Source organism: Carcharodon carcharias, chromosome 21, assembly GCF_017639515.1.
Source record: "Carcharodon carcharias isolate sCarCar2 chromosome 21, sCarCar2.pri, whole genome shotgun sequence".
Taxonomy (NCBI): Eukaryota; Metazoa; Chordata; class Chondrichthyes; order Lamniformes; family Lamnidae; genus Carcharodon; species Carcharodon carcharias.
In genome coordinates, this window is record NC_054487.1 from 48,755,038 (window position 1) to 48,780,484 (window position 25,447).

Consider the following 25,447-nt stretch of genomic DNA (forward strand, 5'->3'; position numbering starts at 1 on the left):
AAGGTGCTATACTTGATAAACTTAAAAATTTTACCTGAACCAAATTCTGTAAATTTGCCGAAATAGAGGACACACGTAAATTGTATATTGTGGTCTCCCAGGGGGTTGCCAGGGAAGGGCCCTCCTTTATGATTGCTTCATGGCTCTCAGAGGGGCCCTGTAGCTATGGTATTGCTGCTGCAAGATGGACCTTCAATGATGGCCTGTTTTCTGCGCTGCAGTGTTCTATGGTTCTATGGTTCTATGGAAGATGGATTGTCAGGGCCTACCTGGCCCTTTCAGAGTGAGAAAAAAAAACTTACATTGTTTTCGAGGTCACCTCAATATGGAGGCACCCTCTTCTTTTTCCAGCAGCCTTGGCAGTGGCCAGCTCTGATGGTGGCGCTGCAGAGACTGCAGTGCTGCTGGATCTCTGATTGAACCGGCAGCTCTAGGAGGCGGGTCCCATACTCAATTGGAGTACAGCCTCTTTAATAGCTGCTGCCCAGGGTCCTGCCCCTGCTCATGCAGGCTTGGGTCCCGCTTTCGGTCCCAGCGGCATGACTATTGACCTGCTGTGGAAATCCAGCACATAGCCTCACCAGGAAATTAAAATAGAAAACTTTATCAGGTTTCTCATCTGCAGCTCAGGCAGTTATTTTTTCTTTAACCTTTGATTAAAATAACCCTTCAACATTTCTGCTGGAGACTGGATTGCAAACCAATGGCAAGGAACCAACAGAAAACCTATTTCAGATTGAGACTTGCATAATTTTGATAATTTCATCTTTAAATTATGGCAGAGAAGTAGAATAACGTAGATAAACCTGCTCAGCATTCTTGCAATAGTATTCCGGTGTGTTACTAGCACAGTAGACATTAAAGGAATATTTCCATATTTTTACCTAATTGGGAGCACACTGCAAACACAGTAGCCACTGCTGGAGGTTTAAAGTGGTAGTTAATTGTTTGCACTGATTGTAAATGCAGGATTGAACAACACCAACCCACCAGTCCTTTTGGACTGTACATACAGTAAAATTGCAATGAGTCAACCGCAATTGACATGAAATTCCGTTTATGTTGAAGTTAACCATTCCTGCCGGCAGAATAGCAAATCCCATAGAATGATAAACTGAAATTCCATACTGATAACTCCTGATTAGCCAAAGTTGTCTAAGCTTGTCATATGACCGCGCCAACTAATCAGAGCTAAGTTAGACCACACAAGAATGTGAAATCATGAAGCCCTGGCCAGCCATCATTTGACATCGAGATCTTCCTGTGAAAGGGTGTGCAAAACCTGTGAGTATTGCTAAACCTGTGAGAAAGTTAGAAGTGTTGTCAATTGGAGATCACCCTCCTGGCTCCTTAGCTAATGCTGCAAAGGCTGTAGAGATGTTCCGGATTTTGCACTGCAGCACAAAAACATTGTAAACATGTTTGATTGCATTGATGATATGGTGGACTGAATTGCGCATGTCTGAAGACAGCACGCTAAGTAGAAAAAGAGAAAGAACTCCCAACATTTTTCAATGCAATGGCCTTTTACAAGGTCAGTGGACATTGTAAGGTGTGAACAAATTGAACAAAGACTTTTTCACACATTTACTGCTTTACTGTGTTTAAATATGGTATCTGAATCTGTTGTTTTTGATGTAGACCATGTTTGTAGGCATATTAGGTTACATAGAAATGCATTCATGTGGGAATGGGGCCTCCTTAGCTATCACAGAGCTCCGCTTAATACAAACTAGTGGGCAGATCCCCTGGGATTTGACTCATCAGGATTTTACTGTATATACCATAACGTGGGCAAACATATGATGTACTATACAAGAAATCATTTAAAACTTAATCAGCTAATGGTCCAAACCTGGCACAATATTTGAGTGAGACAATCGTTAATAACTGTGAATTATATTACACTTTAAACATGTTATATTTATTAATAGAAGCTACCATACTAATATATATATCTGATGGAATACTGCAAATTTTCAATATTTGGTAAGAAATTATCAAAGCTTGTTGGTCCTTGTTGGTGCTTCTTTCATCTTTCTATTCACAGGCTTGTAATAGACTTGTGCATTTGATGAGGAAAGAGAGGGTATCTCTAGTCTTTGTCAAAGTCCAAAAAATATGGCCACTTACAGGGCTGAAGTGGAAAATTTAGCCCCATGCTCATACCCAAGCCCTCTGCTGAGTCAGCAGCACTCTTTGTACACTAAAATCATTTAGATGATCAGGCAGCGCAAAGTTTGCCTGCTGCCTTCCACAGTGGGACCGGGTGTAGGGTAATCATGCATTGTGTTCCCTATGCCTGGTATTGGGCCTAATCCAACTATTCCTCCTAGATGCTTTTTTGCTGAGGCACGCTCCACAGACTTTAAGTTCAAAATAGTTGGACCAAAAATAGTGACAACAAAAATGTATGTGGACACAGTCCTTTGGAACTCATTCCCAGGCCTTCTTGCAGAAAACTCTATTAGTGCATTAGAGAGAATTCCAAAAAGATTCATGTAAATGGTTTCAGGGATGGGGAACTTCAATTAAGTTGCTCATTGCTCATTCAGAGAGCTGGTGCAGACATGATGGGCTGAATGGCCTTTTCTATGTTGTAACAATTCTATGATTCTGTGATAAGGAAGAACTAATTAAATATGAACTTCAGACAGTCCCACTACAAAAATAAAAATAAACCACAGGAAACCTGTGGGGCTGGATTGGCATATATTAGAATCAAAATATGTAATTACAACAAATGTACTGAATCTTTATATGATTGAACAAATACAAACTAAAAAGTAATGCATGCAGTAGAATCACAGAGAATCACAGCATGGTTACAGCACAGAAGGAGGCCATTTAGCCCATCATGTTTGCTGCTGGCTCTCCGAAGGTGCAATTCACCTAGTGTCACCTCCCTGCCTTCTGAATTGAATCCTGATTGAATCTGCCTCCATCCCACTCTCAGGTAGTGCATTCCAGGTCCTAACCACTCGCTGTGTGAAAATGTTTCTCCTCATGCCACCATTGTTTCTTTTGCCAATTACCTTAAATCTGCGCCCTCTTGTTCTCCATCTTTCCAACAATGGGGACAGCTTTTTCAGATCTATTCTGTTCAAATCCCTCATGATTTTAAATATCTCCATTAAACCTCTTCTCAACCTTCTCTTCTTCAAGGAAAACAGTCCCAATTTCTCCAATCCATGTATGTAACTGAACTAAGTACTGGTACTGATCCTAAAGGTCATAGCTGCTACACTGCAGCAGGTGGTGAGGGAACCAACAAGAAGGAAGTCCCGTCTTCACATTGAGGGTACCCTCCATCGCGTTGTGTAGCACTACCACAGTGCTAAATGGGATAGATTTCAAACAGATCCAGCATCTCAAGACTGGGTAACCGTGAGGCACTGTGGGCCAAAAACAGCAGCAGAGTTGTACTCAACCATAACCTGTAACCTCATGGCCCAGCATATCCCCCACTCTACGATTACCACTAAACCAGGGGATCAACCCTGGTTCAATGAACAGTGCAGGAGGGCAACACCATGCATACCTAAAAATGAGGTGTCATTCAAGTGAATCTACAACTCAGGATTACATGTGTGCCAAACAGAACAAGTAGCACCAGTCGTGAATGGTGGTGGACAATTAAACAACTCATTGGAGGAGGAAGCTTCACAAATATCGCCATCCTCAATGATGGGGGAGCCCAGCACAACACAGTGCACAAGATAAGGCTGAAGCATTTGCAAGAATCTTTAGCCAGAAGTGCTGAGTGGGTGACCTATCTCAGCCTCCTCCCCTAGATTCACAAATGCCAGTCTTCAGCCAGTTCCATTCACTCTACCTGATATTAAGAAACATCCGAAGGCTCTGGATACCGCAATGGGCCCTGACAGTATTCCAGCAAATGCACCGAAGACTTGTGCTCCAGAACTGGCTGCGCCCCTAGCCAAGCTGTTCCAGTACACTTACAACACAGGCATCTACTCGGCAACGTGGAAAATTGCCCCAGGTATGTCATGTACACAAAAAGCAGGACAAATCCAACCTGGCCAGTTACCACCCCATCAGCCTACTCTTGATCATCAGTAAGGTGATGGAAGGGGTCATCAACTGTGCTATCAAGTGGCACTTGCTTAGCAATAACTTGCTCACTGATGCTCAGTTTGGGTTCCACCAGGGCCACTTGGCTCCTGACCTTATTACAGCCTTGGTTCAAACATGGATAAAAGAGCTGAACTCCAAAGGTGAGGTGAGAGTGACTGTCCAAATGCAGCATGACCTGGACAACAAGTGCCCACCAATGATCGTCTCCAGCAAAACAGAATCTAACCATTTCCCCTTGTCATTCAATGGCATTATCAATGCTGAATCCCCCACTATCAACATCCAGAAGGTTACCATTGATCAGAAGCTGAACTGGACTAGCCATACAAATACTGTGGCTACTAGAACAGGCCAGAGACTAGGAATTCTGCAGGGAGTAAATCACCTCCTGACTCCCCAAAGCCTGTCCACCATTTACAAGGCACAAGTCAAGAGTATGATGGAATACTCTCCACTTGCCTGGACGAGCGCAGCTCCAACAACACTCAAAAAGCTTAACACCATCCAGGACAAAGCAGTCTGCTTGATTGCACCCTATCCACAAACATTCAGTCCCTCTACCACCAATGCACAGTGGCAGCATTGTGTTCCACCCATAAGATGCACTGCAGGAATTCACCAAGGCTTCTTAGAGAGCACCTTCCAAACCCACAACCACTACCATCTAGAAGGACAAGGGCAGCAGATATATGGGAATACCACCACCTGGAGGTTCCCCTCCAGGCCACTCACCAGCCTGACTTGGAAATATATTGCCGTTCCTTCACTGTTGCTGGGTCATGATTTTCCACCTCATTTAGGGGGGCTCATGGCACTTCTCTACCTATCAGATCAGTATGTGGGTGGCTTTACAATGGCTGCAGGGTTAGGGCTTTCTTGGTGAAGGGGGAGAAACGGCCTCAGGCAAGGGAAGAGGCTGCAGGATGAGGGCTGTACTTGGGAAGAGGGTATCCCAGGGAGGCACATGTTGATTTGTGCAAGTGGCCTCAAGGTGTTGACGATTGTGGAGGCAGTCTCCAGAGGAGATGAGGCCAGATGGACATGTAAGGGTATATGTGTGCGAATGGACAATGATGTCCCTTGAGCTGGCAGTGAGTGAGATGCCAATGAATGTGTGACGGGCTTGAGTGTGTGAGTTTAGAGTGCGGATGTGATTGCCACACCTTGGCTGCACAGATGAGATCGTTCATCCTCTATCTGCATTGGATGGCTAACCTCTTCTGTGAGCATTGGCACTGATCACCACTGCCACTGCCTCCTAAGCCTCGTTGGTCACACCACTGCCCCTCCTGTGGCGGAGGACATTGTGGCAGGCCTCCACGACGTCCAAAAGGCATTCCAGTGACGCGGCTCTAAACCTGGGGGCTGCATTCTTTTTGCCTTTCGTGGACATCTTCCCTGCAGTAGTCCTGGGCTGGAAGCAACGAGATGTGCATGCGTGTCTGGACTTTAAATATGGCGCCTGGCATGATGAAGCATTGAGGTGATGGCATGGCAGGTGAATGAGAGCCCGCCTGCCATTGAAACGACATGTTTCCTGGGAATGCATAACTAATGCAATGGGTTTGGAACAATACAACGTGAAAACCTGCCATTGCGGCCGGCGGGTAAAACATTGTTTTACCCACCCACTGCCGCACTTAGTGCAAATCTGGGACGATTTCCCCGCTGTGTCTGCCACGACATTTCTGCAGCTACTGATTTACTCAAAGAATGTAAACTTGAAAGGATATAGAAGACAGCTGGTTAAGTCATCCACTGCCAGATCTGGCTGGACACCTAAACACTATAGGATCCTGCTCTAATCCTTTAAAACTGGCCACCACTCCAAGATCATCCTGGAATGCAAAGATTACCTGTGGCTTCTTTACTAAACCCATCTCCCCTGTTCCCTTCACCCTCACCTTCAACAAGTGCAAGGAGCTTATGGGCTTTTTTGTTACTAAGATCCAGACAATCTGATTAGCTGGCTCTGCCACTTCCCTCCCTTCCACTAGTTCACCAGGCCAAACTTCCTCTCAGGCTCCCCCGGCCCTAGCCCTAAGCTCGCATCTTTCTCCAATTTCTCTCCTATCTCCCCTCATGCCCTCTCTGAGCTCAATTGTCCATGACAGCCATCTCCTGTTCTCTTGATCCTATACCACTAAACTGCTGATCACTTTCCCAGTCCCCATGTTAGCCGATATCGTAAATGGTTCTCTCTCTTTAGGTATTATCCCTCTCTCCTTTAAATCTGTCATCATCAACCCTTGACCCCACCATCCTTGCAAACTACTGTTCCATCTCCAACTTCCCTTTCCTCTCCAAAAAGGAGTTGAAAGTGTTGTCACCTCCCAAATCTGTTCCCATCTTTCCTGGAAATCCATGTTTGAATTCCTCCAATCAGGTTTCCACCTTTTCTACAGTACCAAAATTACTTTTATCAAAGCCACAAATTACATTATATGTGACTGTGATAAAGGTAAACTTTCCCTCTTTGTCCTTCTTGACCTTTTTACAGGCCCCCTATGGTTGACCACACCATCCTCCTCCAGCACCTCTGTACTGTCATTGAGCTGGGTGGAATGGTTCTCACCTGGTTCCATTCTTATCTATCTAATCATAGCCAGAGAATCACTTGTAATAGCTTCTCTTCCTGCTCCTGAACTGTTACCTCTAGTGTCCCCCAAGGATACCCCTTGGCCCTCAACACCTCTCTCGACAACTCCACTGTTGCTAAACCATCAGACTGCTTATCCAATATCCACTACTGTGATGAACAGAAATTTCCTCCAATAAAATTTTGGGAAGACAGAAACCATTGTTTTTGGTCCCTGCTCCAAACTCCACTCCTGGGCTACTGACTCCATCTTTCTCACTGGCAACAGACTGAGATTAAGCCAGTCTGTTCGCATCCTTGCTGTCACATTTGATCACAAGATGAGTTTCCAGACTCATATTAGTGCCAACAATAAGATTGCCCATACCCACCTCTGTACTTTGCCCGACTTCACTCCTGTCTCAACTGCTGAAATGGAGGGAGACAATGGTGTAGTGGTAACATGACTAAACTAGTATTCCTGAGGCCCTTGGAGATATATGTTCAAATCCCACCACAACAGCTGGTGGACTGAAAGCTAGTCTAAGAAATGGTGCCATGAAACTATAATCAAATGTCATAAAAATTTATCTGGTTCACTAGTGCAAGAAAAATTGCTGTCCTTACCTGGCTTATATGTGACTCCAGCCCACATGGTTGACTCTTAACAGCCTTCTAAAATGGCCAAGCAAGCCACTTCAGCTGTATCAAACTGCTACAGAAAAGTCAAAAAGGAATAAAGCCAGATGAGCCCAAGGTCTTCTATAAGCATATAAATAATAAAAAGGTGGTAAAAGAAAGAGTGGGGCTAAAATAAAGGGGACTTGCATGCAGAGGCAGGAGAAATAGCAGAGATATTAAATGAATGCTTTGCATCTGTCTTTACAAAGGAAGAAAATGCTACCCGGGGTGAGATGAGAGAGGAAGTAACTGGTACAATTGAATAATTTACAGTTGAGAAGAAGGAGGTGTTGGAAAGGCTATCTTTACTTAAAATTGATAAGGGACCTGTACAAAATGGATAGGTTACACCTTAACAGAACTGGGACAAATGTCCTCACAGGGAGGTTTGCTAGTGCTGTTCAGAAGGGTTTAAAATAGGCTGATAGGGATTGGGAACGTGAGGGTAAATTCAGAATGCAGAGGAGTAAAACTGGCAGTGGGAAGTAGTGAAGTGTCAATGAAAACAAGGATATATCAGAGAATAGTATCAAGGTAGATAGAATACTTGGAGAGTTTGACATAATTAGAGTGGGCAACAGTAAGTCATTAGATGGTGTCAGAATAAGGGAAAGTAAAAAGTCTAAACGAAGGCTAATGTGCATGTGTGTGAATGCACAGTGTGGTTAATAAGATTGGTGAACTGCAGGCACAGGTTAACAAATGGAATTATTATTGCTATAACAGAGACCTGGCTCAAAGAAGGGCAGGACTGGGCTTTAAATATTCCTGGATACAAAGTGTTTAGGAGAGACAGGAAAGGAGAAAAGGAGGGAAGGGGCGGGGGGGTGGTTGGCCTAATGGTTAAAGATGGCATTACAGTACTGGAGAGGGAGGGTGTTCCAGAGAAGTCTCAGATGGAATCTCTCTGGCTAGAGGTAAGGAATGAAAAAGGTGCAATAACATGGATTGGTGTAGTATATAGACCATCAACTAGTGGAAGGAATGTGAAGAAACAAATTTGCAAAAAAATTACAGAGAGGTGCAAGAATTATAGGGCAGAATTTTACATCCCTTGTGCGCGTGTGCCCGACCTGATCAGGGGTGAAATAACACATGATATTTCGGTCAGTGGGCACGTGTGAGAGTCAGCAGCATGTCTGTCGACAATTAAGAGGCCTATTAAGATGACTAATCAATTAATTAACCGCTATTTTTCGCTGCCTGTCCAACCTTACGTTTGGAGGGCCGGCGAATCGGCCAGGGGACCTTTGAATTTTTGAGGAAACCTCATCCATGGGCAAGATGAGATTTTTGATAATAAATTAAAAAAATAAAAATGTTTGGGCAGTATTTTTATCATCAACATGTTTAGGTGAGTGATTCTTAAGTGTGGAAATTTTTTCCGGGATTTTAAAATCTTTATTTAAGGGTTTAAAATGCTTCAGCTCCCTGAAGCAGCTGTCTGCCTTCAGGGAGCTTTCATTGTGCGCTCCCCCATGTTTGCGCTGATTTTAGCACTTGCTCTCCTCCTGCCCTCACCCGGCAGTGCTGAGCATTTCATGCTGGCCACTAATTGGCCAGCCAGCGTGAAATCACAGTCTGAGGCCAATCGTGAGCGGCGGACTGTTTCCCGGCTGCTCCCAAGCCTGCCCACCACATCTGCCTGACAACCTGAAAACCCTGCCCAAAGAGTAATTATAATGGGGGACTTCAATTATCCAAATATAGACTGGGATAGGAATAGTACAAAGGGACAAGAGGGGCAAGAGTTCATGGAATGTGTTCAAGATAATTTTCTGCAGCAGTATGTTTCGCAGTGTTGGACCTGGTTCTGGGGAATGAGTTGGCCCAAGTGGATCAAATGTCAGTGGGAGAGCCTCTAGGCGACAGTGACTATTGTATCACAAGGTTTAGGTTAATCATGGAAAAGGACAGGGAACAATCCCAGCAGGGTAATTAATTTGGGGGATGCCAACTTCGATGGGATGAGATTGCATCTGAGTCGAGTAAATTGGAGTCAAGTGTTGGCAGAAAAGACATTGGCCACCTTCAAAGAAAAAGTATTACAGGCAATGTCATGATTTATTCCCTTGAAGGGGAAAGGTAGGACAAATAAATCCAGAGCAGCCTAGATGACGAGTGGGATAGAGGTAAAGGTGAAACCAGAGAGGTGCACATACGACAGATGTCAGGTAGAAAGCACAATGCAGAATCAGGCTGAATATAGAAGGACCAGAGGGGAAGTGAAGAAACTAATAAGAAAAGTAAGGAGAGAGCATGGAAAGAGGCTGGTGGTGAACATAAAAGGCAATCCCAAGAACTTTCATAAGCATGTAAATAATATAAGGATGGTAAAAGAAAGAGTAGGGCCAATTAGGGACAAAAAAGGGGACTTGCATGAGGAGGCTGGAGAAATAGCGGAGCTGTTGAACAATTACTTTGCATCTGTCTTTACAAAGGAAGAAGATGCTACCCAGACCAAGCTGAGAGAGGAGGTAATTGGTACACTAGAAGAACTTAGAATTTAGAGGAAGGAGGTGTTGAAAGGCTATCTTTACTTAAAATAGATAAGGTACCAGGACTGGATGAGTTGCATCCAAGGGCACTGAGGGAACTGAGAGTGGAAATCGTGGAGGCACTAGTGATAATCTTCCAGTCTTCCTTATTCACAGGGGTGGTGCCAGAGGACTGGAGAATTGTAAATATTACACCCTTATTCAAAAAGGGGTGCAAGGATAAAGCTGGCAACTACAGGCCAGTCAATTTGACCTCAGTTGTAGTAAAACTTCTGGAAGTGTGGGATAAAATCAATGGTCATTTAGATGAGTGCAGGATAATTAAGAAAAGCCAGCATGGATTCATTAAGGGAAAATCATGCTTCACTAACTTGCTGGAGTTTTTTGAGCAGGTAACAAAGAATGCTGATAAGGGAAATGCTGTTGATGTGGTATATATGGATTTTCAAAAGACATTTGATACAGTGCCACACAACAGACTTGTGAGCAAAATCCTATATCATGGAATAAAAGGAAAAGTAGGCACTTGGTTAAGAAATTGGCTGAGTGACAGGAAACAGATTGTTTTTGAGATTGGAGGAAGGTTTGTAGTGGAGTTCCCCTGGGGTCAGTGTTGGGACCCTTGCTCTTCCTGATATATATTAGTGACCTAGACTGTGGTGTTAAGGGCAAGATTTCAAAATTTGCAGATGTAATGAAGATTGGAAATGTTGTCAACTGTGATGGGGATAGTGTTGAACTTCAGAACGACATAGACATGTTCGTGGATTGGGCAGACAAGTGGCAGATGAAGCTTTATGCAGAGAAGTGTGAGGTGATTCATTTTGGCAGGAAAAATATGGTGAGACAGTATAAAATAAAGGGAGAAACACTAAAGGAGGTGCAGGAACAGAAGGACCTCGGTGTATACGTATATAGTTCATTGAAGCTGACAGGGTACATTGAGAGAGCAGTTAATAAAGCATATGGTATCTTAGGCTTTATTAATAGGAGCATTGAGTACAAGAATAAGGGAGTCATGTTGAACTTGTATAAGACACTAGTTAGGTCTCATCTGGAGTACTGTGTCCAGTTCTGGGCGCCATACTTGAGGAAGGATCTGAAGGCATTGGAGAGAGTAAGGGAAGATTCACAAGAATGATTACAGGGATAAAGAACTGTAGTTATGAGGATAGATTGGAGAGGTTGGGACTGTTTTCCTTGTAAAAAAGGCTAGGAGGAGACTTGATAGAGATTTACAAGATACTGAGGGGTATGAAAAAGGGTAAATAGTGAGAAGCTATTCCCGCTCAAGAGAGCATCAAGAATTAGAGGGCAATTTGGAATTTTGGAAGATCAAAGATAGTTTGTAAATTCAAGTTTGCTATGATAAATACAGCAACAATACTCACTATGATCTCCAGAAACATTGGGCTGAATCTTCCGAGGAGTGGCATTTACCATTAGATTGCCACTCGCTCCTATTTTCTTTCACAATGTTGGAGCACCGCATTTCTGGCCTGGACTTCTAAAATGGGTGTCTTCAGAAAAGTGGAATGTTCCTATTCTCGGAGTCTTTCCTTATAGTGCAGGATCATTGGGAGAAGCCAAGCCATTTCCCCTTTTTCTGGCACTAGCTGCCGTATTCTGGTGAGTCTTCATTCACTCACACAATGAAAAGCTTTGAGGCCTTTAAATAGCTTTTCAGTGTGTAAGTGAATGTGTATGACTGAGGTAAGTGGGTGGGGTTGCAGGGTGGGTAGTGTGCTGGGTAGGAGAGTGGATAGGGTGATGGGATAGTAGGGTGGTAGGTGGCAGGATGGATAGCATGGCAAAGTGGTAGGTGACAGGTGGATAGCATGGCAGGTGGAGTGGTGAGGCTGGATCAAATTGGGTCAGGGTTGGGGTAGTTGGAGGGTTAAGAGGGTTGGAGGGTCAGGGGAGTTGGAAGGAAGCTGGATGGTCAGGGGAGTCAGGATTGGGGAGGAGTTGGAGGGTTGGTGAGACATTGGAGGGTTGGGGGAGTCAGAGGATCAGGGGAGTTGGAGGATCAGGGAGGGGGTGTCGTGAGGGGTCAGTAGGGATTCGGGGAGGGGCGTGTATAGTTACCCAGGAGTTAGGCATGTTTTTTTTTAATCTAACATTTTCTGGCTAACTATCTAGGTAAGTGAGTCGGAACCATTCAAAGTCTCCGATTCTAACTCACAGTTGGAGAATTTTTCTGAGGGTCCTGGGAGCAAGGGAATGAACTTCTCAAGCAAATCCCATGGAGTCCTTGTGTTGGGACTTCCGAAGAGTCCCGTAGCGCATCTTCTGTGGTACGTCTGGTCTCCAACCGTCCGGAGACCGGAAGATCTTGGCCATAGTAAAATCTTTACAAATAGATTGCATCTCGAAAAAAGACATTTTATTGTCACAATATTGGTTATGTTTTGAAAGTTTGTTCAAAAGGCAGCCAAATTAACTCCTAAAATTTACAAATACCTTTAAAACAATACCATTAAAACAATAAATGAAAGTTTGCTGCGGCCTGACTCTTTTGACTTTCCAAGGAATGATTTGAATTTTAAGTCAGTGTGTTCAGTTGTTGTTGGCAAACAAAGTGCCTGTTTTACATCAGGAATATCTTTGCAGCACTTAATAACCTACAGCGTGCAGAAAGCTTGCCTCCTCCAGAGTGTAATTTAGGAGTTTTGTATAGTAACTGATAGAAATATGTCTGGAGAGGCACAACACTAATTGTCTGGATGGAGACAGCCGGTCTTGACAGACAGCCATGATCTCAATTGGATAATTTAAAGACACACCTCAATCCTGCCCAACCCCCATTTCAGCACAAAGCCTTAAACAATCTAATCCCAAATCAAATCAGTTTCAAACTAGCTACCTAACTCTGGGAGGATTATGTAAGCAATAGCAACACCCCTGTTCAGCAGGGTAATTACATTTAGTTGAGATTTCTTGCTAAGAAATCCAATCTCAGAGCCTGGGTTTGTAGTCCTCATACTTCCAGTTATTTGCTTTGCACTTAAAAAAAGCCCCAGCAGGTTTCACTATGAAACACACCAGCTCTATTCTACTCACAAAACAAAAACAGAATTACCTGGAAAAACTCAGCAGGTCTGGCAGCATCGGTGGAGAAGAAAAGAGTTGATGTTTCGAGTCCTCATGACCCTTCGACTTTTTAGTTCTATTCTACTGTCTGTCTCTTACATGCACAACACTTTGAGTAACCCGAAGTACCTTGTTTTAAAAGTGGCACTATTTGATGATGAGTGTTTGGAAAACTTTCTTTTGCTTTGCAGACGAAGAAATGTCAAAAGAGACACTGGACATGAGTTATGATGATTTTTTAATAACAAAACACTTGTAAACCCCCCAAAAAAGCAAAGCCAATTTCATAAACCTGCAACTTTTATGAAGTGGCAATTCAAGCCACTCTGCTCCTACTCACCTGCCTGGAAATGGAGCCACTCTTTTCTCGCCCAGCCTTCCGACACAGGTCAGACAAGAACAGTGGTGTGCAGTGGGTCCCAGAGGCCTTCTGTCGAGGGCAGCTGAGTCAGAGGTAAGGAAGCCACACCCCCTTTTTTACGGTACTAGCTGCCATAAAGCAGTAGCTTTAAAGGTCCAGCCACTTTGAGAAACCACGGAGAAGGTAAGTTTGTAAGGTAAGTGGGTAGAATGGGGGGTTGGGTCAAGTGGTGGGTGTTCAGATGGTTGGGGGGGGCTCAGGTGGTGGGGGGGATTGTGTGATCAGTGGGAGGGTTGGGGAGGTAGTCGTGTGGTCCTGTGGGGGGATGAAGGCGTGGGGGATTGAGGGTGTAGTAGGGGGGTCCTGTGGGGGTCAGAAAATGGGAGGTGTCTCGTGGGAGGACAGGGTGGTAATCAGGGGGTGTTGGGGAGTCCTCTGGGGCTTTGGGTCAGTAGTCTGGGGGTGCCATGGGATGTTGGGGAGGAGTGCGGGGACTCCCTTGGGGTTCAGGGGGGTGGGATTAGTGGGATGGAGTTGGGACTAGTTGGGGGTCCTGTGGGGGTTCAGGGGGGTGGGGGGTTAGTGAGGGGTAGTCGGGTTGGGGACCCATGGGGGTTTGGGGTGGTGAGGGTTTGGGAAGAGGTGGGAAGTTGTCAGGAAGATATAATAATTTTCATAGTGTTATTGGAAGTTATTGTAAAGCAGAGTAATAGTGGAGTTTGTGTGTGTGCGGGACTTAATTGAATTAAAGGAAGATGGTCTGAAGGCTTTGATATAAGAAAATAAGCTAGGCTTGAAATGTAACTAGGTAAACATGTTTGAAGTTTTAGAATGTGAGGTGGAAAGGGAACACTTAACATTTTCAAATAAACCAGAGTAGCTTGAATTCAAAAGAGGGGGTGAAATAGTTAAGGAGAAGTTAAGAAAGTGTGTTTATTTTTCTTAAAGCTTACTGATAAAATTGGTACTATGAAAGATTTTTATTATTAGAAAAGTAGAGTTGAAAAGACACATTGGGCAAATTGAATTTGCATTCAAAGGAGAAATCTATATAAAGGAGATGATATTGTTGTGTAGAAAGAAAGGCATTTTAAGATCTAACATGAGTTTGAAAAACCTCCAGCATCTAAGCCTCAAATTGCTGTCTACAAGGAACTGAAGCTGAGGAAACCTCACTTTGAATTCGACTGTCCAGGGTGTGTGCTTTGCCTGGGCCTATTTAAATCTATGTATTTTACTGTTGCCTTAACGGAGGTGTAACTAGGAGTTAGATTAATCAGGGGAGCTAGAAATTATTATAGTAGTAATTTTTAAACCTATATATGGACTTAAAATCATTTTTTTATTTAATAAATGTTTAGTTTAGTTTTTTAAGAAACTTATAAGTCTTGATGGCCTTTTTACTGAATTGAAAGCCCACATCTTGAAATAAGTACAAATTGCAAACAGTTGTGGCAGCTGCTTCAAGTTTCCTCCAGGATTTGGGCAGCTTGGCATTTACCATCTGCCTGCCATAACAGCCTATAGTTACCCAGAATTAAGAAGTGGTTTTAAATCTAACATTTTCTGGGTAACTATTCTGGTAAGACAGTCGGAACCATCTGAAGTTTGCGATTTATATTGTACTTTCAGATGGTTCCCACAGTAGGGCAATTGCCCAATGAAAGTTTGGACTTCCAGGCAATTGCCATGCAGTTCTTACCTGGAGATGCCTTGTTAGGGGCTGGCGGGGCGTGTGTGTGTGTGGGCAGGGGGAATGGGTGGGGGGGATGGGGGTTCCCCAGCACAGATTTGGGGCACCTCCTCAGGTACAATGCCTCGGAGCTCAGAAGTTATGGACTCTCTGTTTGCACAGTTTTTTAATCCAGGCAAAACAAACAAAAAAAATTGTCAGAAATGCAGATTCACTGATACAAATCAGAGACATCAAACGCATTATTTTTTAATTTTATCTATAAGCCCTATGGCAACAAACAGGCCTTTTTGTTTTTTTCATTCCATGTCTTACTAGCTATACACTAGAATCAAAGCGAAATATAAACAAATGGACTAAAGAACAGAGGATATTTGTGGCAAAAATATGGCTTTCCATAACTGGCATTAAATGGCAGATAGTGTCAAGACAGTTTAGATTCTTTTTTAATAATACAAGTGAAGGTGTCAGACATGCCCTTGTTAAGTAGTGTCCAGTTCTCTACCTTCTGCTTGGCTTGTTGGCAAAAACCTCTGTGAAGCACTTTGATACATCCAGAGAAGAAAATAAAATCCAAATAAACCACTTCATATCAACTAATGTCAGTGAAAGCTTTGACCCTGAATAGCTCATAAAATGCAAATGCATAAAATGTGAATGACAGACCCTGACAGGAATTTTAACCTGGCTTGGCTCAAACTGGTATATATATAAATGATTCTCAGATGTCAGTTTTCCAACTGATTAATAATATTTATTTATTTTCCATGCTTCAAATCCTATTTGTGACTGATCTTCCACATGCATGACTTGCTTATCAAACTTAAAAACTGCTGAGCTCTGTCACTTTTTTGGCATTTAAAATCAGCAAATAAAAGCAATGACACCCCCACCCCCACCCTTTCTAATGAGAATACCACAATGCTGATTGGTAAATTGAAAACAGCACTGCTTCTCTGAGTGGAAACTGGGCAGTGACACTTCAGAGACCCGGCAGATCACACTGGGGAGTGGTACATTATGGCTTAGCATCCATTGTCTTCAGCCCAAATTTCTGATCTTAGCTCTGTCTCTGAGAGGTGCCAAGTAGGGGCAGGTTCCGTCATGCATGGAGTGAGAGAGAGAGAGAGTGAGAGATAGGTGTGGGGTTGGGGGGGTGCGATGGTGCGAGGTGGGGTGGAAGAGAGTGCAAGAGAGGGAGAGAAAGAATCAGATAGCAATCAGCTTACACAGCTCTTAGCCATTCATGAACATAAAATCTATTCAGCCATTGCTTGTGAATGATGCGTGGCACATAAATATTTGAGAACAAACAGGAGATAAATGGCACACAAAGAACATCTGTCAAGAAGAGTAACAAAAAGACAAAGCAAAAGCATTATGAAGACAATTTCAGGGGGAGAAGGTGGCGTACTGGTAATGTCATTGGACTAGCAATTCAGAGGCCCAGTCTAATGGCCTGGGGGCATGGGCTCAAATCCCACCACACCAGCTGGTAGAATTTAAATTTAATTAATTTAAAAAATCTGGAATTGAAAGCTAGTCTCAGTAATGGTGTCACAACACTATCATCGATTGTTGTAATGCTTCTTAGAGAAGAAAATCATCTGCCACATCCCGTCTGGCCTACATGTGACTCCAGACTACAGCACTGTGGTCTGAAATGGCTGAGCAAGCCACTCAATCGTACGAAACTGCTACAAAAAAGTCAAAAAGGAATAAAACTGACATCTCATGCATACCCAGCCCTGTGATCCTGTAAAGTCCTCCTTATTAATACCTGTAGGTTTGTGCCAAAATTGGGAGACCTGTCCCAGCAACTTGGTCCTTCATGCAATGACCTGACATAGTCATACTCACCAAATCATACTTTACAGCCAATATCCCAGACACCACCATCACTCCATTCCAGAACTGGTGGTACAGTGATACACAGTCAAGAAGGGAGTTGCCCTGGGAGCTGCAAAAAAAAACCCCATCCACAATGATGGGATAGCCCAGCAGATTAGTGCAAAAGACAAGGCTGAAGCAATTGCACCCACCTTCAGCCATTGGATGATCCATCTCGGTCTTCTTTTGAGATCCCAGCATCACCACCTTCCCAAGAGTGATTAGGAATAGCAGCAAATGCTGGTGTTGCCAGCGATGCCCACATCCCATGAAAGAATTTAAAAAATACATGTCAGCAATTCACAATTTTAGAAGATCAAAGATGGCTTGTAAATTCAAGTTTGCTATGACTTTTATAGCAACAATGCTTACTGTGATCAGTAGAGTAAGACTAGCACCGGCAACCTGCCAGGCAGCAGGGAGCCAATTAGGTTCAATAAAGTGCCCACTTAGAGGCAAACTGGTTGTGCCACCATGATCTTCCCAATGATGGACAGTCGCCCACTGAGGCTGAAGCCTGGCCGATGCCTGGAGACAGCTTCCCCGTGGCAAGCCTGGGGTCAATCAATGCCTCCTTTAAATCCCCCCATCCTGGAGCCACGGTGAGCAGAGGACCACAGCTGTGGCCATCCTGTGGAGGGGTTCCCCATCCACAATGGTGGCCTGGCAGCTGTGGCCACATTTAATTTTTAAAAATTACAAAATTTTCATAGAATTCCTCCATTTTGAGGTGCCTACTTCCTGGTGGGGCTGCTGGCTGTTCACAGCCTTGGGCAGGTCTTTCCTAGGCCTTTCCCACCTTTGCAGCTGGCCCACTCACCTTAATCGGGTGGTGGATGTGGAGGTTTTGTGTTAATTGACAATCTCTGGGAAGATTGCATAGGCAAACAAAGCAAGGGAATCAATAAATGGGAAGTTATTGAGATGGGTTGAGGAAGTGAGAGATCTTAGAGTGCATGTCCACAGGTCTGTGAAGGTGGCAGGACGGGTGGTCAAGAAAGCATATGGAATGCTTTCCTTTATTGGGTGAGGTATTGAATACAAAAGCAGAGATGTAATGATGGAACTGTATAAAACGCTGGTTAGGCCACAGCTGGAAATTTGAATACAGTTCTGGTCATCACAATTCAGGAAGGATATAATTGCTCTGGAGAGAGTGCAGAGGAGATTTACAAAAAGGTTGCCAGGGCTTGAAAATTGCAGCTGTGAGGAGAGATTAGATAAGCTAGGGTTGTTTTCCTTAGAACAGTGGAGGGTAAGGGGTGACCTAATTGAGGTGTACAAAATTATGAGGGGCCTAGATAGGATAGACAGGAAAGACTTGCTTCCCCTAGCTGAAGTGTCAATTACCAGGGGGCATAGATTTAAGGTGATTGGTAGAAGGATTAGAGGGGACATGAGGAAAACGTTTTCACCCAAAGGGTGGTGGGTGTCTGGAATTCACTAAGTTGATGGTTGAGGCTGAAATGCTCAACTCATTTAAAAGATACCTGGGCCAGACTGTTCCTTTCGGCATGCGGGGCAGACCCCGCACGCCGACGTGTAAATTGATATGTGGTGACATTGGTTGTGTGTCTGGACGTCACTGTGCATCATTCCAACCTTCAGTTCGGCCGGCACACACCAGAGTCAGCTGTACACCCGTAGAATTGTCAAAGGCCTGTTAAGGCCATTAATTAACTCATTAAACTGATTGTCAGGGCTGCCCGTCCAACCTTAAGGTTAGCAGCAGGCAGCCTTCGCATTTTTCATGAAACCTCATCCAAGGGCGGGATGAGGTTTCATGAAGTGTTTATTAATTAAATAAAATGTCTTCCAAAAATTCATAAACATGTCCCATGAGGGGGCATGTCTGAGTAATTTTTGGTTTTTTTTGCAATGATTTATTAAATTAATCTCCCTGAGGCAGATTTCTGCATTCTTTCGCGCATGTGCGCAGGCCCCAATTCTCCCTCCTCCCCCTGCCCACACAAGTAGCACTCAGTGCTTCCAGGTGCACATCACGCTGGGCGGGCCTTATTTGGCCCGCCCACGCAAAATGGCAGCGCGCAGCCGATTACAAGCGGCAATCGGCTCTGTGCCCGCACCCGCTCCCGAACCACCCACCCAACAGGCAAAAAATTCTCCCCCTGAATTTGCATTTGAAGTGCTGTAACCTGCAAGACCATGGACCAAGTGCTGTAAAGTGGGATTAATGTGAGCAGCCATTTTATTTTTTCTCTTTTTGGCTGACCAATATGGGCTGAATGGCCTCTTTCTGACTAACTTTTCTATGGGCAGCATTTTCCTGTCGGCAAGCCAGGGGCGGGGCCTGCTCGCCGACGCATAAAATGAAGTGCGGTGACGTTGGGCCTGCGTCCCGACCATGTGACAGTGTCACTTGAGGGGACATCAGGAATATTTTTTTCTCCCTTCAAGTTTTCAAACTTGAGCCGACCTCCCTGAGGCAGCACTTTGCCTCAGGGAGATCTATGCGCTCCTTTGCGCGCTTACGTGAAAGATCGCACTCCCGGCTCAGGTAATCCCCCCCACCCGCACCCCCACCCGATAGGAAATCTGCCTACCCGCGCCCACACAACCCCCTCAATGGGGGGAAAATGCTGCATAATATTGTTCTATGGTTTGGTAGCTGAAAATTGTCCTGACCCGCATTTAAAAACAATATCAGTAAGATTACGCCTGCAGGGTCTAAACCAGGAAGTCCAAATTAGAATATTTAATTTGCTGTAAAATTGTATAGAAAGCAAATTAATAGCGGAGAAAAAGATGGGATTAAGAGACAGATGAAACAGACAGAAAAAGTTTAAAAGTTTGGATTTTTAAATTTTTGAAAAAATTCCTACAATAATTTAAATTCTGAGGAAATGTGACTGTACGCTTGTATAATTAATTTTTCAAAGCCAGGTTGTTGTTTGGTAGTAATTAAGACTTGTCACACTGTTAGAAACTCACTTATACTTGAAAGCAGCAGCCCAATTTCTGGTGTGTTAAATAGAGAACTAGTGAATAAGGACAGCATCTTCATGGCCTTATGGAATCAATGCTGAGTCTATTAACAAGGTACTGTTATAGCGCAGCTCGTGGAGTAGCAGAGAGAATCAGATAGCAACTTCTAAATTTCCACATTTGACTGTGCATGTGTGGACTCCTAAGGCTACAATCCGACTTCCTTCATAATAACAGTAGCCTCACCGTTATTCTTAATGCAAAATCCAGGCCAATGTTTATAAATAAACTATGAAGATTGGCTCATCACCTTAACTACAGAATGGCATGTGAGACATGTAGGCCGAAAGAATGAAAAACAAAGGGGTTAATTATGATTTTAGATAATTATATAAATCTTCAATGGAAATGAAAATCAGGAGAGTGTTTATTGGATGGTTGATGCAATATTAAGCATTTCACACAATCGTCAAAGTCAAAATTACCCAGTTAATTAAAGAGTAGGGCTTAAAGTGCATTAAAAATTCACATCCATTCATGAATGATGGTGGACAATTAAGTAACTAATGGGAGCAAGGCTCCAAGAACCCTCAATGATGGTGGAGCCCAGCGCCTGAATGTGCAAGAGGAATGTTTGCAGCCATCTTCAGGCATCTTTTGCTGAGTATTTGATTCTTCTCATCTCCTCTGAGATCATCACCATCATTGAAGATGCCAGTCTTTAGCCAATGATATTTATTCCCATGATATCAGGAAAGAAGAGTGCACTGAGTGCACAGGATACAACAAAGTCTATGGGTCTTTCAACATCCTGGATGAAGTACCGAAGACCTGTGCTCCAGAATCAGTTGCAGCTCTGGCCAAGCTGTTCCAGGACAACTACAATATAGGCATCTACCTGACAGTGTGGAAAATTGGCCAAACATGTTCTGTCTACAAAAAGCAGGACAAATCCAACCCAACAAATTACCATCCTATCAGCTAACTCTCAATTATCAGCAGAGTGATGGAAGGGATCAAAGTACCATTAAGTGGCACTTACCTACCTATATGCTGCTTGCTGATGCTCAGTTTGGATTCTGGCAGGACCTCTGTTCCAGACCTCATTACAAACTTGGTCCAAACATGGACAAAAAACTTGAGTTCCAGGGGGGAAGTGAGAGTGACTATCATCAAGGCAACATTCAACTGAGTGAGGCACCAAGGGGCCCTAGCAGAAGTGATCAGTGAGGATCAAGGGAAAACTTTGCAATGGAATCATACCTCGCACAAAGGAAGATGATTGTAGTTGTTGGAGGCTATTCATTTCAGCCCCAGACATTGCTTCAGGAGTTCCTTGGGAGAGTGTCCCAGGTTCAGCTATCTTCTGCTGCTTCATTAATGACCTTCCTTCATCATAAGGTCAGAAGTGGGGCTGTTACCCAATGACGGCCCAGTATCCAGTTCATTTGCAATTCCTCAGATAATGAAACAGTCCATGCTGGCATGCAGCAAGACTTCATTCAGGATTGAGCTGGTAAGTAGCAAGCAACATTCACGGCACACAAATACTAATCTCCAACAAGAGAGAGTATGACCGCATCCCCGTGACATTTGATGATATTACCATCACCATCATCAACATTCCTGGGGATTGATAACAACCAAAAACACAACTGGATCAGCCACATAAATATGGTTGGGATATGGGTGTTGCTAGCAAGGCCAGCATTTATTGCCCATCCTACATTTCTGGCATTTCAACAGTCAAAATTTCCAACATTGCAACAATGAGATTGCCTGAAAAGCTCTTTGGGGCATGCTGTCAACTTTAAAGGCGCAATATAAATGCAAGTTTAAAAAAAGTCCTATTTGCCCTTGAGAAGATGATGGACTGCTTCTCAAAAATGAATTGAAGTAAAAAACATCATAAAATATATCTTAGTTTCATATTCAGTGTAACGTGTATTTAATGTGTTTATTAATCTTTGGCTTGAACTTTCTCCAGCCCATCAAACAATTTAAATTGTGTTACAGCAAAAGGATACATTTAATCAAGTGCTGGAATCTACAAGATCATGTTAATTATTCAGCTGAACAGATAGTTTCAACCAGTTGTTGTAGAAAATGCCCTTTATCACCATCTGTATTAGAATCTTCCAGGGATCAATAAATTATTACAGATTACAACCACAGTCAGAAATTGAGTATGTCAACATAGAAGGTTATTAGGGATTCACACGCAATGCAGGTTACACCCAAAGCCATGACACAATTGACAACTTCAACAATAATACTTACGGAAAAACCAGGAGCAATGCAGGTTACACCCATGCCACAATATATAGCTGAGCACATCAATATGTAGAGCTAGCAGTGATTTATGAATGATATAAATATGAAATATATGCCACAATACATTCCAACAGGCAAAGTTACCAAAGAGAAATGATTGATACTGATTACACCCAAAACCATAATATATCTGAATACTTTAAGAGGTAAGGTTATTGCATGACAAAAAATTTCACTTTGTAGTTGAAGGACCACAATAGCTACAGATGTCAGTAACAAATTATAAAGAGGCTGAATGTCAAACCTGTTACGCAACATCTGATGCCATTGTGTTTTGCACAGAAATCTTGTGTTAGGTACACTATATAGCGAAGAAACTAAAGGATCGGCACAGTGATGAATCTCATGACTATTAGATCCTTATTTTCAAAAGCCTCTTTAAAATCTGTACAACTGTTTAAAATACAGTGGAAATTTTTAGCATACAGAAGGTGTAAAATTACAATGCGAATGCATAATGAGAAAATCTAGCCTTGCTTTCAGATACTAAGAAAACTCATTATAAAAAGGTTAAAACTTTGTCACTTTTTTAGCAGGTGGAATGAAGGACACAATATTGTGATTAGGCATTATGTAATACCTAAAGGTTCCAATGAAGTGACACATGCTGACTTCCCAGTCCTTTGCAAGACAAGGAAAAAGAATTAAGATGACTGTTTAAACTGTGAAAGGTGCACATTTAACAATGGAAAATGAATTGTTGGTTGTATATAGTTGTCTAACTTGAAACACGAACATGTGTGCTTGGCCCTTGCTGGTGCTCTGATGAATTTTCAATCTGAACTGTGCAAACAGTGCTCTGTTAATATTCCCAATGGGAGCTGTACATTGGGAAATACATGTTTAGATTGAAAATAAAATACACAAGCTGTGCTCCCTCATAGTTTTTACTAGAATTCATCCTTATATAAATTCTATTTTCAGCTTGCTGTTGCTTATCAAGGTTGGAGATGGAAGTGCTGGGAAATGACAGATTTTTTCAAACATTTTGGCACTCAGTGCCAGTACTCCCAGGTGACATAATATTGGCCGGATACAAGGCAAACCTCCTTTAACTCAGTCCAGATTATGTACCTTAACCCTAACCTCAGAACCCTAACCCACTTTATCAGTGCCAATCTTTTCACTCCCTACACCAGTCATCACCATCACTTCTCTGAGAGATAGCTACAGAATAAATTTCAGTTGGGAGGGAGGAAGGAAATGCTGGGTGGGGCAATGAGTTAATAGGTTTTCTCTTCCTTTCCAGAATGCAGGTTTGAATCCAGTCCAGATTGAAGGGAGAAACATTAGTTTGGGCAGCCTCAACCCAGTTTCCAGTGAATAAAGGCGCACACTGCATGGCTGTCTAAATTATCAGATGTGAGGCAATGAAAGATATAAGGCCTTTCCTGTATTGTCCAATTGTGAACTGTCATGTATGTAGCCACCTTGTTCTCCAGCAACAAGCACAAAATAAACTTGTGAAATGGAATATAAATGAATTTATAAAAAATAATATTAAATATTGGTTTCTGTGGTTTGGTATTTGATTACAAATACATTAACATTTGAGCAAGGAATAGTGGCAAGAGCAAAGGTTGGGATGATTATAAAAACCAACAAAAAGACTAAGGCCAGAAATTTTCCCCCATCGGGGGAGTTGTTTGGGGGTGGGCGGGGGTGGGCGCGGACCTGGGCGGCGTCCCTGATCGGGTCCACACTGCCAATTTATGTGGGCGGTCCAATTAAGACCCGTCCATTGTGATGTGCGCCTGGAAGCACCGAGCGCTCTCTGTGCGGGTTGGGGGGGGGGGGGGGGGGGGGGGGGGGCGGGGGGGGGGGGTGGGGGGGATGGGATTCCTTGAGCGGTTCCCTGCGCTTTTTCATGCATGCACACACGCACGAAAGAACGCAGAGATCTCCCTGAGGTACAGAAGTACCTCAGGGAGATTTGTTTAAGTTATGGAAATTTGAATAAAGGTGGGTAAAAAATTTAAGGACACATCCCCTCATGTGAAACTGGCACATGAGCTTTGACATATCCATTATTTATTTCATAAAGTTTTATTTAAATAATAAACCCTTCACGAAACCTCATCCCGCCAGTGGACGGGTTGCTCAGTTAATTACTTTAATTACTTTTCAACAGGCCTTAATAGGCCTTTGACAGATCGGCAGGTGCGCAGCTGACTCGGCTGCATGCCCACCGAACTGAATATCTGACTGATGTGCAGTAATGTTGGGACATCTGCCCAACATCACCACACATCATTTTACATGTTGGCAAGCGGGCCTCGCCCTCCCATTCGCTGACACGAAAATGCTGCCCTAAAAATCAAGAAATGCAGTAATTGAGAATAAAAACACGCAGCTTACTTCAAGAGTAATGAAAAGGATTGTTTGATGTACATTAAGATAAAATGTGGTAAAGAAGGTAGTGGGCAGAATTTTATGCCAGCAGGATTTCATGGTCCCATCAAAGTCAATGGACTTTTGAACAGCTCGCTGCACTTTACAGCCCTGCACCCCCCACCCCCTGCAATGGTGCAGTAAAATTCCACCCAAGTGCAATAAAAACAGATTTAGCTATGACAATGGTAAAGATGAGAATGTGGCAAAAGTTCAAAATGAATATTTTGCTGCCTTCACAGTGGAGGAGAAGGATGGTGCAATACCTGGAAAGACTAAAGATTAAGCAAGGGGGAACTTAGAGACTAATTGAAACAGAAATAATAGGACTGAAACTGACATATTTCACAATTAATTTGGTTTTCACTTGAAGAATTAAAATAAGTTAAGAAATAGACGGGCATTCATTGTAGTTTTCCAAAGATCATTGGATTAAGGGATACCAACAGCAGAATGGAATGTAGTAAATACCATTCTTTATCTAAAGGAGCAAGGGATAAGCCAAGTAAGTACAAGTCAGTAAATTTAATGTCAATAAAGGGAAAATTGCTTGAATCCATCACCAGAGACAGAGTACTTGATCACTATTAAAAGTAAATGCTGATTCAAGAGAATCAGCATGGTCTTGTGAAAGTTACAAAATTAGGGAGGAGTTTTTGTTTGATTGTGATGCAGTGGGGATACAAGGTAAGCCTCCCTTAACCCAGTCCAGACTGTGTACCTTAACCCTAACCTCAGAACCCTAACCCACTCTATCAATGCCAATCTTTTCACTCCCCACACCAGTGTGGGAGTGCATGATTATCATCTATAAACACAAATACAAAAGCAAAATACTGTGGATGCTGGAAATTTGAAATTAAAATAGAAAATGATAGAATTAT

At 43.2% G+C, this 25,447-nt stretch overlaps 1 long non-coding RNA gene across 2 annotated transcripts; it reads left to right on the top strand.

The window, feature by feature from the left end:
• The first annotated feature begins 1,223 nt into the window (after positions 1-1,223).
• LOC121293006 lies at positions 1,224-23,633 on the top strand. 2 transcript variants are annotated; one of them, XR_005946422.1, is made up of 3 exons: positions 1,224-1,284; positions 13,140-13,402; positions 22,706-23,633. It is a non-coding gene; the product is annotated as an uncharacterized LOC121293006 (long non-coding RNA). The 2 variants fall into 2 exon arrangements; XR_005946423.1 differs by having other exon boundaries at positions 23,422-23,633.
• Positions 23,634-25,447: the final 1,814 nt, after the last annotated feature.